Source organism: Melanerpes formicivorus, unplaced genomic scaffold (assembly GCF_026170545.1).
Source record: "Melanerpes formicivorus ecotype bairdi unplaced genomic scaffold, bMelFor1.0.p_v2 SCAF_15, whole genome shotgun sequence".
Taxonomy (NCBI): Eukaryota; Metazoa; Chordata; class Aves; order Piciformes; family Picidae; genus Melanerpes; species Melanerpes formicivorus.
This window is the reverse complement of record NW_027142367.1, coordinates 18,920,963-18,935,190: the sequence shown is the minus strand read 5'-3', so window position 1 is coordinate 18,935,190 and position 14,228 is coordinate 18,920,963.

Here is a 14,228-nt window from a genome sequence, read left to right as displayed (position 1 = left end):
CTGAGGAGGGAAAGAGGAGAAGGAGGTGTTTATCTCTTCTGCCTGGTAACCAGTGATAGGATGAGACCTTACAGTGGACAAACCTTATAGTGGCCTTCCAGCACCTGAAGGGCATCTGCAGGAAAGCTGGAGAGGGACTACTTATAAGGGCATATGGGATAATGTTTTTAAACTACAGCAGAGTAGATGTAGTTTAGACATTAGGAAGTTCTTTACTATGAGGGTGGTGAGACACTGAAACAGGTTGTCCAAAGAAGCTGAGGACAACTTATCTCTGGAAGTGTTTAAAGAGCAGGTCAGATGAGGTCTAGTGGGAGGCATTCCCGCCCATGGCAGGGGAGTTGGAACTAGATAACCTCTAAGGTTGCTTCCAACTCAAGCCATTCTATGGTTCTGCGGTGATATGGGAATGGTTCAAAGGTGAACCAAGGGAGATTTAGACTGGGCATTAGGAAGTATTTCATTACTGAAAGGACAGTCAAACTGATGCTCCAAGCCTTCCAGTCCTTGAGAGTCATTTAGGCACTGCCCTTAACAACATGCTTTAACTTTTTAGTCAGTCCTGAACTGGTCAGGTAAGTTGGACTAGATGATCATTGCAGGTCTCTTCCAACTGAAACAGTCTAGTTCTGTTCCATTCCATTCCGTTCCGTTCTATTCCATTCCATTCCATTCTATTCTATTCTATTCTATTCTATTCTATTCTATTCTATTCTATTCTATTCTATTCTATTCTATTCTATTCTATTCTATTCTATTCTATTCTATTCTATTCTATTCTACTCTACTCTATTCTACTCTATTCTATTCTATTCTATTCTATTCTACTGTGTTCTGTTCTGTTCTAAACCCTATATAGGGATAGTCTACACAAAAGCCAGAACTTCATATTTGGGTTTGTTGCTGTTTGGGATTTTGAGCAGAAACAGTAGACCAAATGAGAAAAATGGAGAAATAAAGGGAGTCAAAATGCCCCATATTTGTAAAGGAGCACTTCAGGTGAAACCAAAACTGTAATTACCTGATTAGTTTTACGTACTCTGAAATCAAACCAGTGGAAGAACAGAGATTAAAAGACGGAATACAGACATAGGTCCACAGTCCTGCTTTTCAAATTACAAATAATATTTTACTGAAGACAAAGAACTCTCTAAAGAGGTTGATTTTAACACATGGATCAAAAATATTTCAAATGTTTGCACATGAAAAAAAAACATTCTTTTTCCTTTTCCCAAGTAAGCTTTAAAGGGATGGGGCAGGGGCGAGTTAGGGGAGGACGGGGGGAGCTGTGGATCCTTTTTTTATTATTATTCTTGTTCATGTCTATTTCCATCATGGTATAACTCAGTCTGATTTAAAACACAAACAAGCAAACAAACCAAACCAAACCACTTTAGCAGATTATTGTGCTGCTGTTTTCATAAAAAGTAATATTTATTTTTAGTTGCTTATAATCTACTGTGAACCAATTCAGAATAAAATAAATGCTCTGATTGAGGGCAGAATGTGGCCACTCATCTTCCACCAATACTTTCTTGAAAGAAGTGTACTTCTTGTAGATCCAGAAAGCTGTAAGCAAGAAGTTGTTCAAATGTTCCTAAATATTGATGGGAGGAAATGCAGAGGCAAAAAGATTAAGAGACTGGCTTTAAGGCATAAGCTTGCAGCAAGAAGACAACTATGACTCATACAGCTGTGCTGTCCTCACTGAATTTAGCACCGTAATCACCAGTACACATATTTGTCTTTTCCATCAGGTAAACCAGAGAAGGTTTAGTCACATTTTCCATTCAGTTGATTTTCTCAAGTTCTCTAAGATCAGTACATCTTGCCACTATTTTAGATTCAACAGTACTTCCTTCCTCTCAGTTCATAATAAAGTAGGCTTCTACCGGCTGTGTTCTGGGAATATATGTTTTCTGCCTTGTCTAGGCTTTTGTGTGTAACTTTCAATTAAAATGTACAGAGTAGCTGGCTAAAATCCTACACTCCCTCTACATTTATGCATTATTAACAGATAAAGACAAAAATTAGTTTTAGTGTTTTAATCCTTATTTCCTAAGGAAGTTATTTGAGCAAGTTTTCTGTTTCTCATTCATCCCTAGAAGATTTTGATCCCTTTTAAAACTTGACTTAACAGGACAGTAGAGATACCAAAGATACACAGCCACTGCAAGAATGGTGAACCTTGAGGTGCAATGGGCAAGGGCTTTGTCAGGAAAGCCAGAGCCTGCCCCTCCATGGCAGGGGCCCCAGCAGGCGCTTGGTTTGATGTGCAGTTAACTCTGATAGACACACGAAGGACCAACAGCCAAATATGTTGCTTCATGCTTTTCTAATGGCCAAGGGTAATGGGCTGCAGCACTGTGGGTGGAGCAAGTGGAGATTATGGCCAGTGTGGTGGAGATGCCGCTGTCTGGTGGGAAAGAAGAGGAATGCAGCATGCAGACTACAGGATGTCAGAGGGGATGAGATTAATGTGTGCAGGAAAATAAGCTTGGGCAGATGTGTCACTGAAAGGACACATGCATTTAAAAACTTTGCTTTGAAAGAAAATAAGTTAAATTTTATTTGGATGAAATCCCTGAGAAACGACATAACCTTTTTTTTTTCCTTTTTCTTTTTTATTTTTGGTGTGATTTGTTTCATTTCTCTAATCAAAATAGTAACCTAAATTGGAGCTTAAAGTTTTACAAGTTGACTAATCTGTCATTTGACTTGAAAAGTGATTCCTAAACCTTTTTTTGTTTGTTTTAACCAGCCTATTGTTATTTTAACCAGCCTATTGCTATTTTAACCAGACCTAATGTTATTCCACTGATGATATACTGGTGTAAAATTACTACAGGATGCCTGCCTTACCAATTCTGAACAGGTAGCAGGGGTCTGATTTTTGCTTCCAAGTTTTCTTGGAAGTATATATGCTAATAAAATATTTATAGCTGCTGATTGGTCTACCATTCAATATTGACCTTCACACAGAGGTTCCTTGCCAACAGCATAAATATTTGAGTATTGTAAATGTTCCATCCGATTCTTACTCATTGCCTGTACTGTGATGTAATCATCAGGATTGCTTGGGCAGAGCTTGTTAAAGCATATTAACATTCGCACTCTAAATCACATTACCTGTATAAAGAATACATTTGCACATACAAGGCATAAACTAGGAAGCAAACAGTGCTTTGGATGCTCTGATACCTCAGTTTACTACCTTGCTGGTTTGTAGTAATAGAGCAAGTAAATGCTCCTGGGATGACAAATGCTTAAAATTAAGTCTCTAGAACAGTATTTAGAAGACTTGTTTCTGCTCTTGACTTGGCCACAGCTTCTACTTTTAACCTTTGGGCAAAATAATCAGGGCTTTGCTCTGTGTGCCTAACTGACCATCTGTGAAATGGTGATAATATTATATATGGCTAGTGGAACATAAAAGTATTCATGTCTCTAGTGCATTGAAATACTGTAAGGGTAAGTAAAACATAGAGATCCTTATGCATCTTATCTTTTACCATGGTTCTGCCTGAAACACAATTGTCTTCCTTCTCTATCACACTTGGTATTTAGAGGATCATCATGAATGTGCTTCTGGCCAAAATCCCACAGTAAATACACAGAGTCATCTGAAGTCTCATTCTTCCTTCAGGAAGGACTGACTTCAAAGGTAGACCAAATTGCCCAGGAGTTTATTCAGGCATGTTTTGAAAATCTCCATGGAGATCTTCTCCAGGCACCCTGTGCTAGTGCTCAGACTCTCTAAAGGAAGTGAAATTTTTCCTTCTGTCACCTTGGAATTTCCCAATTTTTTGGGTCTGAGTACAGTCTCTGCTCCTTTCTTCATGCACCTCTGAGAAACACCTGACACTGGTTTCTCTACAACATTCCTCTGAGTAGAAGAATACAGGAATAAGACCCTCCCAAGCATTTGTCTCTTTTCTCAGCTATCTATTTAGTCTTTTTGAGAAATTCAGGCAGGGAGGGTACTTTTAGGTTTGGGGTTTTTAGCTCTGAACAGAAATTTAATATTATCTGTAAGCAAGAATTTTTTTCCCAGAATTCTAGAAAGAATAACTCCATTGTGAACCCTCATTATAAAAAAAGGGATGTAGCTTTATTTGTCTTACAGCAGTCACATCAGTTTCCCACAGCCAAACTCAGTATTTGAAGGAGTAACATTAGCATTACAATTTTGCATTCAATATATTCTACTCGGTGTTGACTAATGAAGCTTAGAATAGGTGAACTATACCAAAATTCTCACATACCTCTTTCTCCTCTTCTTCACTGTGGGAATAGTCATAGTGGAGGGACACAATTCCTCATGAATTTGCAGCCAAGTTTGCAGTAACTCTTGAAAATTTATTTCCAAAACCTTTCACCTCAAACTCTCATTTTCCTGAGGTAGCTAATTGCTGTTGGACCTTGTCTTCATTGAGACTATGTTCATTGGTACTAGTTAAGCATTTTTTGTGGTTGTTTAACCATGAAAGATAGGTATGAAATGGTGTTGATTTTGGCAGGAGTAGAGGTAGCTTATGTGTTTGTGTTTGCAACAGTGCTAACACAGAGATTCTCTTAGTTACTCTTGAGTAGTGCTTACACAGAATCAAGGCCTTTTCTGTTCCTCATACCACACCAGTGTGGGAGGCTGGAGGTGCAAAAGAAGTTAGGAGGGGACACAGCTTGGACAGCTGACCCCAGCTGGCTAAAGGGATATTCTGTAACATGTGATGTCAGGCTCAACATATAAAGCTGGAGGAAGGAGAAGGAAGGGGGTGTTTGGAGTTTCTTCCCAAGAAACCATTACAGTTACAGAGCCTTGCTTTCCTGGAGATGGCTGAATGCCAGCCTGCCAATGGGAAGAGCTGAATGAATTCCTTATTTTGCTTTGCTTGCAAATCCTTGAAATTCATGATAAAAGCTATGTAAGCAATGGGTAACGTCTACAATGGCAGCCAAGTTTTACATTGTACTTTCAACCTTATATGTGATCACAGCTTCATTGCATTAACAGTATATCTGCTTATTTAAGAGCTGGATTTGTCTGTAACTCTGGAAAGCGATATTCAAAACAGATTTCATGCTCACTTGGAACAGTCATAAAAGAGAACTGGCTTTGAGGTAGCAATGCAATCATCCGGTCTTTTGGTTTATTTGAAGCTTCAAAATGTTATTTAAACCACACATATATAAATGAGGGAACACACTTCTCATTATTTTGGAGAGTTCTAGGCAGGTACTATTACATAACCAGCTACTTTGTTCAGGGAATTTATGACTGCCTTTCATCACCTACAAGGGAGCGGTACACTATGGCCACTTGAGAATTGTACAGCACTGCTTAGTGGTTATCAAGCAATGGCTGATTGCTTCTGCTAAATGGTTTGTTTCAGTATTTTGTTTTGTTTGGGGTTTTTTTGTGCCATGTCACTTCACATGCAGGATTTTGGAGTATTTTTCTGAACAAAGGAAGGATGCTAAATAAAATCTGCCGCAGAATTTCATTGTTTGTGAATGCAGGGGGTGTCAGCTATAGGAGGGATAGAGGTACTGTACCTCTGACATTGTTATCACAAAAGGAATGCTAGAAAAATCACCAAAGAAAAGATATAAAGCTTAGAATTATGTACAATTATGGCTCTTATCATATTTCTTCTTGCTATTTGATATTAAGTTATTAATACTCCATGAGATTTTACTCAAATATGTTTATGTTTGAGAATAAAGTTCAGCAACACTGTAATGGGAAACTTAAGTTCTGCCTTAGAAATGTATTGATTTGGTTTTGTTTGTTTGTTTTCCCAATCTCATGTATTTTAAGTTAGTTTCCTAAACCTATGGTTTAGGGAATTAACCTAGGTTCATTTATACATTCTGATATTATTTTTTCTGTGTGGGGATTTCTGTGGGGATTGCACTGGAGCTTGGAAATAATGGCCAAAATTAATTCTAAGTGATAAATTAAATAGGCAGCTTGCAGGTAATGTTTGCAAATACCTTACTTAGGACAGATGCGGGGCACATTCATCTTCCATCACAGTATCACAGTATCACAGTATCACAGTATAACTTAGGTTGGAAAGGACCTCGAGGATCATCGAGTCCAACCTATCAACACAGACCCCATGACTAGACCATGGCACCAAGTGCCACGTCCAATCCCCTCTTGAATGCCTCCAGGGACGGTGACTCCACCACCTCCCTGGGCAACCCGTTCCAATGACGAATGACTCGCTCGGTGAAGAACTTCCTCCTCACCTCGAGTCTAAACCTCCCCTGGCACAGCTTGAGACTGTGTCCCCTTGTTCTGGTGCTCGTTGCCTGGGAGAAGAGACCAACCCCTTCCCGGCTACAACGACCTTTCACGTAGTTGTAGAGGGCAATGAGGTCACCCCTGAGCCTCCTCTTCTTCAGGCTAAACAATCCCAGCTCCCTCAGCCTCTCCTCATAGGGCTGTGCTCAAGGCCTCTCCCCAGCCTTGTTGCCCTTCTCTGGACATGTTCAAGTGTCTCAATGTCCTTCTTAAACTGAGGGGCCCAGAACTGGACACAGGACTCAAGGTGCAGCCTAACCAATGCAGAGTACAGGGGCAGAATGCCTTCCCTGCTCCTGCTGGCCACACTATTCCTAATGCAGGCCAGGATGCTATTGGCCCTCTTGGCCACCTGGGCACACTGCTGGCTCATATTCAGGCAGCTGTCGAACAGCACCCCCAGATCGCTCTCTGTTTGGCAGCTCTCCAGCCACTCCGACCCCAGCCTATAGCTCTGCATGGGATTGCCGTAGCCAAAGTGCAGCACTCGGCACTTGGACTTGTTGAATGCCATCCCATTGGACTCTGCCCATCTGTCCAGTCGGTCGAGGTTCCTCTGCATAGCCTTTCTACCCTCTAACTGACTAGCATCTGCTCCTAACTTGGTGTCATCTGCAAACTTGCTGATGACTGACTCAACCCCCTCATCCACATCATCAGTGAAGATGTTAAAGAGGATGGGGCCCAGCACTGATAGAAAAATCACATCACATGATAGAAGCATATTTACATGTATATATGTATACTTATTTACATATCGGCATAAATAATAAATTATTGGAAGATACACCACAGAGCTGTCTGAAATACAGCAAGTTTTGAACTGTGTGAATGAACCAAAACTGCTTAATTCCAACCAATTTTGTGAACTCATAAAACTGCTGAACCAGTCTGCCCAGACTCATGGTTAAGGCTGGTTGCTGTCTCTTTTGAAATATCTGTAATTTTACTCAAAATATTTAAGGCTTCTTCCCAGCATAGATAGTGCTCCCAAGGAGTTCTCCTGTGTTAGAAGATAATACAAGATAAAGCATTGTGCTCGGGTCAAGCTAAAATTTTTCACATCATTTCATTTGCGTTTTTGGGAGCTACTGAATATTGATATTCTTGGGTGACTTAACATTTGGGTTACTTTGAAATAGTGTTTAGTCTTTTAATGCTTTCAAAGTTAGCCTTACTCTATTTAGTAACAGTTACAGAGACACACCTGAAATGTATTATTTTATTCTGACTGGATTTGATGACTATGAACATAAAGCAGAGTGAGAGCTGGCTGGGAGCACCACTGTTTGGTACTAGGGAGCTGTACATGTGCTTGGGCAGAGGGAGAATATTTTTTGCAGCTAGACCTGAGCCTTTTTATAGTCTATCCAGATACTTTGGCAGAGCCTTATGCAACATTTTCATCCAAGCAAGTACAAGCCTTCATTGTCCTAAAATGACTTCTTAGGGAGGCTTTGGAGGAGTTCAACATGTGTATATTCATATGTACTGACTCAGCACTCAGACACACAGAATAAAGATGTATAAACATCACCAGCCATCCTCTCCTAAAACCGTGCTGCTCCTGCTCCTGCAAGTACTGCTTTGAGGGTGAGGCATTTATTAGAATAAACCTTTATTATTAGAATAAACCAAACCAGGTTGGAAGAGACCTTCAAGATCATCGTGTCCAACCCATCAACCAATCCAACCCACCCAAACAGCTAACCCATGGCACCAAGCACCCCAGCAAGTCTCCTTCTGAACACCTTCAATGACAGCGACTCCACCACCTCCCCGGGCAGCCCATTCCAATGGGCAATCACTCTCTCTGTATAGAACTTCTTCCTAACATCCAACCTGAACCTCCCCTGGTGCAGCCTGAGACTGTGTCCTCTTGTTCTGGTACTGGGTGCCTGGGAGAAGAGACCATCATCAGCCTGTCTACAACCTCCCTTCAGGTAGTTGTAGAGAGTGATAAGGTCACCCCTGAGTCTCCTCTTCTCCAGGCTGAGCAACCCCAGCTCCCTCAGCCTCCCCTCATAGGGCTTGTGTTCCAAACCCCTCACCAACTTTGTTGCTCTTCTCTGGACTCATTCCAGCAAGTCAACCTCCTTCCTAAACTGAGGGGCCCAGAACTGGACACAGGACTCGAGGTGTGGCCTAAGCAGTGCAGTGTACAGGGGCAGAATGACCTCCCTGCTCCTGCTGGCCACACTGTTCTTGATGCAGGCCAGGATGCCATTGGCCCTCTTGGCTGCCTGGGCACACTGCAGGCTCATGTTCAGCCTCATGTCGAGCCTGTGCTCATCTTTTGGTTCTTAAACCAACTCAGGTCACATCTCTCCTTCAATCGCTGATTGCACTTCCATGACCAACAGCAGACTTCTGGTCTTTGGTGAGGAAGAAAGGTCCTAGCAATTTCTTTTCATAAGCCTGATCCACTTTGTACAAAAGAACCTCTCTGGAAATAGTACTGATACCTGCATGCCCAGTCTGATAAATAAGAACCATAACCAACAGTTTATTGCTTATTTCTCTGTCCTACATGTACTTAATTAGTGAAGACTCAAGCTTGCTATTTCAGGTAGAAGTGCTTATTTCCTTTCTTATCTGTGTGTACTCCATCACTATGGGATCTTAGTGGGGAATATTTTTTTTTAGAGAGAAATATGTATACACATGCTTAAATCCTCCAAAAATCAATTTTCTTTCTCTGCCAAATACAATTAAAAATTGTGGTTCATTGTGGTATAATTGAAGCCACAGTAGTGGAATTTTTTATTTTAATAGTTTTTTATAGTTTTTGTCATGCTGTTATTGAATTCATGTGGAGAAAGTACTGAATGTAATTCATTTTACATAGACCAAGAGGTACAAAGTCTCCAAAGGTAAACTATACAGTGAAGGTCTTTGTGCCAAAGGAAATTACTTATTTGCATATTGTTAACATACTATCATAGTATCATAGTATCAGTCAGGGTTAGAAGGGACAACAAGGATCATCTAGTTCTGACCCCCCTGCCATGGGCAGGGACACCCCACACTAGATCAGCCTGGCCAGAACCTCATCCAGCCTGGTCTTAAACACCTCCAGGGACGGGGCCTCAATCACCTCCCTGGACAACACATTCCAGGGTTTCACCACTCTCACGGTGAAGAACCTCCTCCTCACATCCAGCCTGAATAGTGCTAGTATAGAAAAGGATACTTTTTCGTACTTCTGCAAATTCAGTAAAGTTTCTAGGTTGATGATCAGAATATTGTCTTCAGCAGTGACCTCAGGAAGCTATCCAGTTTAACCTACTACTCAAAAAAGTTTCAGCTATGAGGATGAACCAGGTTACTTATAACATTACCTAGATTGACCTTGAAAATATCCAAGGATAAAGACTACACAAACTCTCCAGGCAACCTGATCCACTGTTTGACTGCCTTCATGGTAGCAAGGCCTCCTTATATCTAGTCTGAATCTGTAATTTCAATTTATGCTCCTTGTCTCTTGTCTTGCTGACACACACCACTGTGGAAAGGCTGCTTCCACCTTCTTGATGATCAGCTTGTAATTTTTGGAATGATGCAATTAGACATGTGTCCCATCCCAAGCCTTCTTTTCTCCAGACTGAGCAAGCTCTGTTCCCTCAGCCTTTCCTCCCAGGATAGGTGCTCCAGCCCTTTGACTGTCCCTCTGCAGAGGATGTTTCAGTTTATCAGTGTCTTTCTTTCACTCGTGGGCCCAAGGGTGGGTGCAACATTTACATTGCAGTCTAGTGATTGCTGAGGAGAAGGAGATAGTAATTTTACTCAGCCTATTAATACACCCCATGGTACAGCTGGCCTGCTTGTCTGCCAGAGCACACTGCTGGCTCATGTACAGCTTGCTGCTGCCAAGGCTCCCATTCCAGCAAAGACGCTGCCCAGACAGAACATCAGTCTGTATCATTGCAAATGGTTTTCCCTTCCAAGATACAGGGCTTCTTGAACCTCATAGGATTCCTGCCAGCCACTCCTTGAACCTTGTCAATAGCATTCTGAATGCTAGCTCTGTCCTTGAACACGTTAAGTATGCTAGAGTCTGCTACCCTTCTCAAGTGTAGATTTCTAGACATTCAAGTATCATTTCCTTTTGATTCTAAATGTGATGGAAGTGCGCAAAAGTGGAAAAGAAACAATATGTCATAATAACAAGGAAAAGGAAAGTCATGCATCTGAAATAACAAATATGGAACAAACATATGCTTAGTTGAAGCGAGCTGTTGATCTGTCTCTTGGCACAACAAACGTGACAAGTGAATGTAAAACTAGCAATGTAAAATTGTTCAGTTACGAGCAGAACTAAATTCCACATGCTTTTTCTGTGGGATAACTGCCTTCTTTACAAACTATTTTCATCCTTCACAAGTGAATGTAGACAGGCTGTGAGATATATAATACTCTCATTTCTGTTCAGTCAAAACAGAAAATTCTTGGAAACGGCTTCTCCTGAAGACATTCAGTAATACAAGAAGTAGATAAAAGAAAATTACAAATGATCACAGAATCACAGAAACATTCAGGTTGGAAAAGACCCTCAAGATCTAGTGTGGGGTGTCCCTGTCCATGGCAGGGGGGTTGGAACTAGATGATCCTTGTGGTCCCTTCCAACCCTGACTGATACTGTGATACTATGATACTATGATAAGATCACTAAGTCCAACCAATAGCCCTACTCTACAAGGTTCAGCCCTAAACCATATCCCTAAGCACCACATCCAAATGACCTTTAAACACCTCCAGGATTTGTGACTCAACCACCTCCCTGGGCAGCCCATTCCAATGCCTGACTACTCTTTCCATGAAAAATGTTTTCCTGATGTCCAGCCTTCTAGAAGAGAGAGAGGGAGAGAAAGACAATCATTCATGAAACATATGAGTACCTATGTGTGAAAGTATTTATGTATTTTTGAAACGATAATGTTATGGACAGGTTTATAACAGTATAGCAAACAAGTTGTTTGTTATACATACCATTATATATATATTATACATAATTATATATATTGCTATACATACCATTATATATATACCATTATGTATACCATTATGTATACCATTACAAACATATCCATAGTTTTAATATCTTTCCAAAATATTATTGGCATTTTCATTGGTACTGAAGTTTACAACCAGTTTCTATAACCTGAAGATTATTTTCTCCTTGGAGAATGGAATGGAATGGAATGGAATGGAATGGAATGGAATAGAATAGAATAGAATAGAATAGAATAGAATAGAATAGAATAGAATAGAATAGAATAGACCAGAGACCTGAGACTGTGTCCTCTTGTTCTGGTGCTGGCTGCCTGGGAGAAGAGACCAAGCTCTGCCTGTCTACAACCTCCCTTCAGGTAGTTGTAGACAGCAATAAGGTCACCCCTGAGTCTCCTCTTCTCCAGGCTAAGCAGCCCCAGCTCCCCAGCTCAGTCTGGAGAATTTCTGGATGTTTGATACAGGAACTAAAATTTAATGAGAGGCACAAGTGGCAGTAAAAGTCTGAAAGCGGTGGCATATATTGAGCAGGCTGAACTGGATGAAGTAGATTATTATATATCAAATTCTGAATAACATCTACTGGACAGTTTTCTTTGGAGGACTTTCTCTCCAGTGGAGTAACAGTATATCAGCACTGATGGTGTGATGAGTTAATTTAATATTAATAAATCAGTCAATCTGTACTTTTTGGTATTTAACAGGATGCTGCTTAAGTCTAATAATCTGCAAACTTGCTGGTGCTGAGCTGAGAAACAACACAGTAAAATACCAGTAACAGGAAAGCTCAGCAAACAATGCCTTGATACTGCAGATAATTTCTTCTGGAAAACAAACCAACAAACCCCCCACCCCCAAAGAAAAAAAAAATCTAAGGGAAAGTCTCTGATCAGTAAGACAGAAGCAAACTTTGCTGTGGTATGACCAGCATTGCCATTCTACAAAAAAAACCTTATGTTAACTGTCCTGGTTGGCATCACTTGTCTTTTTCATAGTATCATAGTATCATTCAGGGTTGGAAGGGACCACAAGGATCACCTAGTTCCAACCCCCCTGCCATGGGCAGGGACACCCACACTAGATCAGCCTGGCCAGAGCCTCATCCAGCCTGGTCTTAAATACCTCCAGGGATGGAGCCTTGACCACCTCCCTGGACAACCCATCCCAGGGCTTCACCACTCTCATGGGGAAGAACTTCCTCCTCACATCTAGCCTGAATCTCCCCACCTCCAGCTTCATCCCATTCCCCCTAGTCCTATCACTATTTGAGACCCTGAGTAATCCTTCCCCAGCCTTTCTGTAGCCCCCTTCAGATACTGGAAGGCCACAATTAGGTCACCTCGGAGCCTTCTCTTCTGCAGACTGAACAGCCCCAACTCCTTCAGTCTGTCCTCACAGGAGAGGTGCTCCAGCCCTCTGATCATCCTTGTGGCCCTTCTCTGGACACGTTCCAGCACCTCCACATCCCTCTTGTAATAGGGGCTCCAGAACTGGACACAGTACTCCAGGTGGGGTCTCCCCAGAGCTGAGTAGAGGGGGAGGATCACCTCCCTCGAGATATATATATTATATATATTATATATATTATATATATTATATATATTATATATATTATATATATTATATATATATTATATATATATTTTTATATATATATGTGTGTGTATATATATACACACTCAGAAATTCAGACTTAAATCTTGGTCCTTTGGAACAAACCATATTGCTTTAAAGTCAACTCTTTTCCATCCCTGCAACCGCACACAACATGTCATTTTTTTCTGCTTTGTTCACATGCTTCAGTATAGATCACCATCTGGCTGGCACAAGTCACCAACAAAGATTGACTGTTATTATTTTCTTGTAAGATTAAATGCTGTATAATATTACTGTTACAGGCTTTTGAAAATGTAAATTTACAGCATTGATCAACTCACTTCCCTTTTTACCTATTTTTTGTCATTATACTTGTGGAATTCTATGTTATCTTATATTGCTGTCCTGTGCTTTCACTCTGTGTGTGCTAAATACTGTTCAAAACTGGAACTCAGTGATGTGTAAGGAGGTTAGGACTGCTCTTTCCATGTGTGAAAAACTGAAGCACATATGTTGTAGCTAAATATCACCAACTCATCCCCATCCTCAACTCACTAAAGACACATGGGGCCATAAATTAACTAGATGATCTATATTTACATCTTTTGTATCAAGGGTAGTTCAATGCTGTAGAAAAGTGCCAAATGACATTGAATTAGTTATTGTTAAGGATCATTTGAAATAAAACATACTTAAAAGTTTAAACTTCACAAGATGAGCTACCAGAAAGCACATAGTAACATGGAAAACAAGAAGATAGAAATAATCCATCGTGGTGTTAAGTTATATTTAGAAAATATATGTTGCCTAAGAAAATCTATCATTTATGGAGACTGCCATCAGATCACATAAAATGGGATCTATTGATCTCTTTAAAATGAACTTATGAAATAAAATGCTTCTTGTATTTTTCTGATAGAGTAGCCAGAGAGGATTCTTTCTAGCTTCCTAATACTGGATTGGTATTCAGATAAAGATTTTATTACTTCCATAGTTATAAATAGTGTTGTGCTGAAATGATGTAGTAGCTCTTTCTACTTGGGTGGGAGCCTGCCTCCACAGTGACCTTGCCCATATGTTTTCAAATCCTGCTGTTTGTGTCTTGTTGTGGTGAAGGCGTACAGGAGGAAGCTGTCAAGATACAGTTTTAGACCTGCACAGAAGTGGCATAGCAATGTTTTATTTTCTGATATTTTCCTAATAATTTACCAGCACTCACCATGGGTTTTGGCCATCGATGTTGACTTGCTGGAACGAGTCCAGAGAAGAGCAACAAAGTTGGTGAGGGGTTTGGAACACAGCCCTGTGA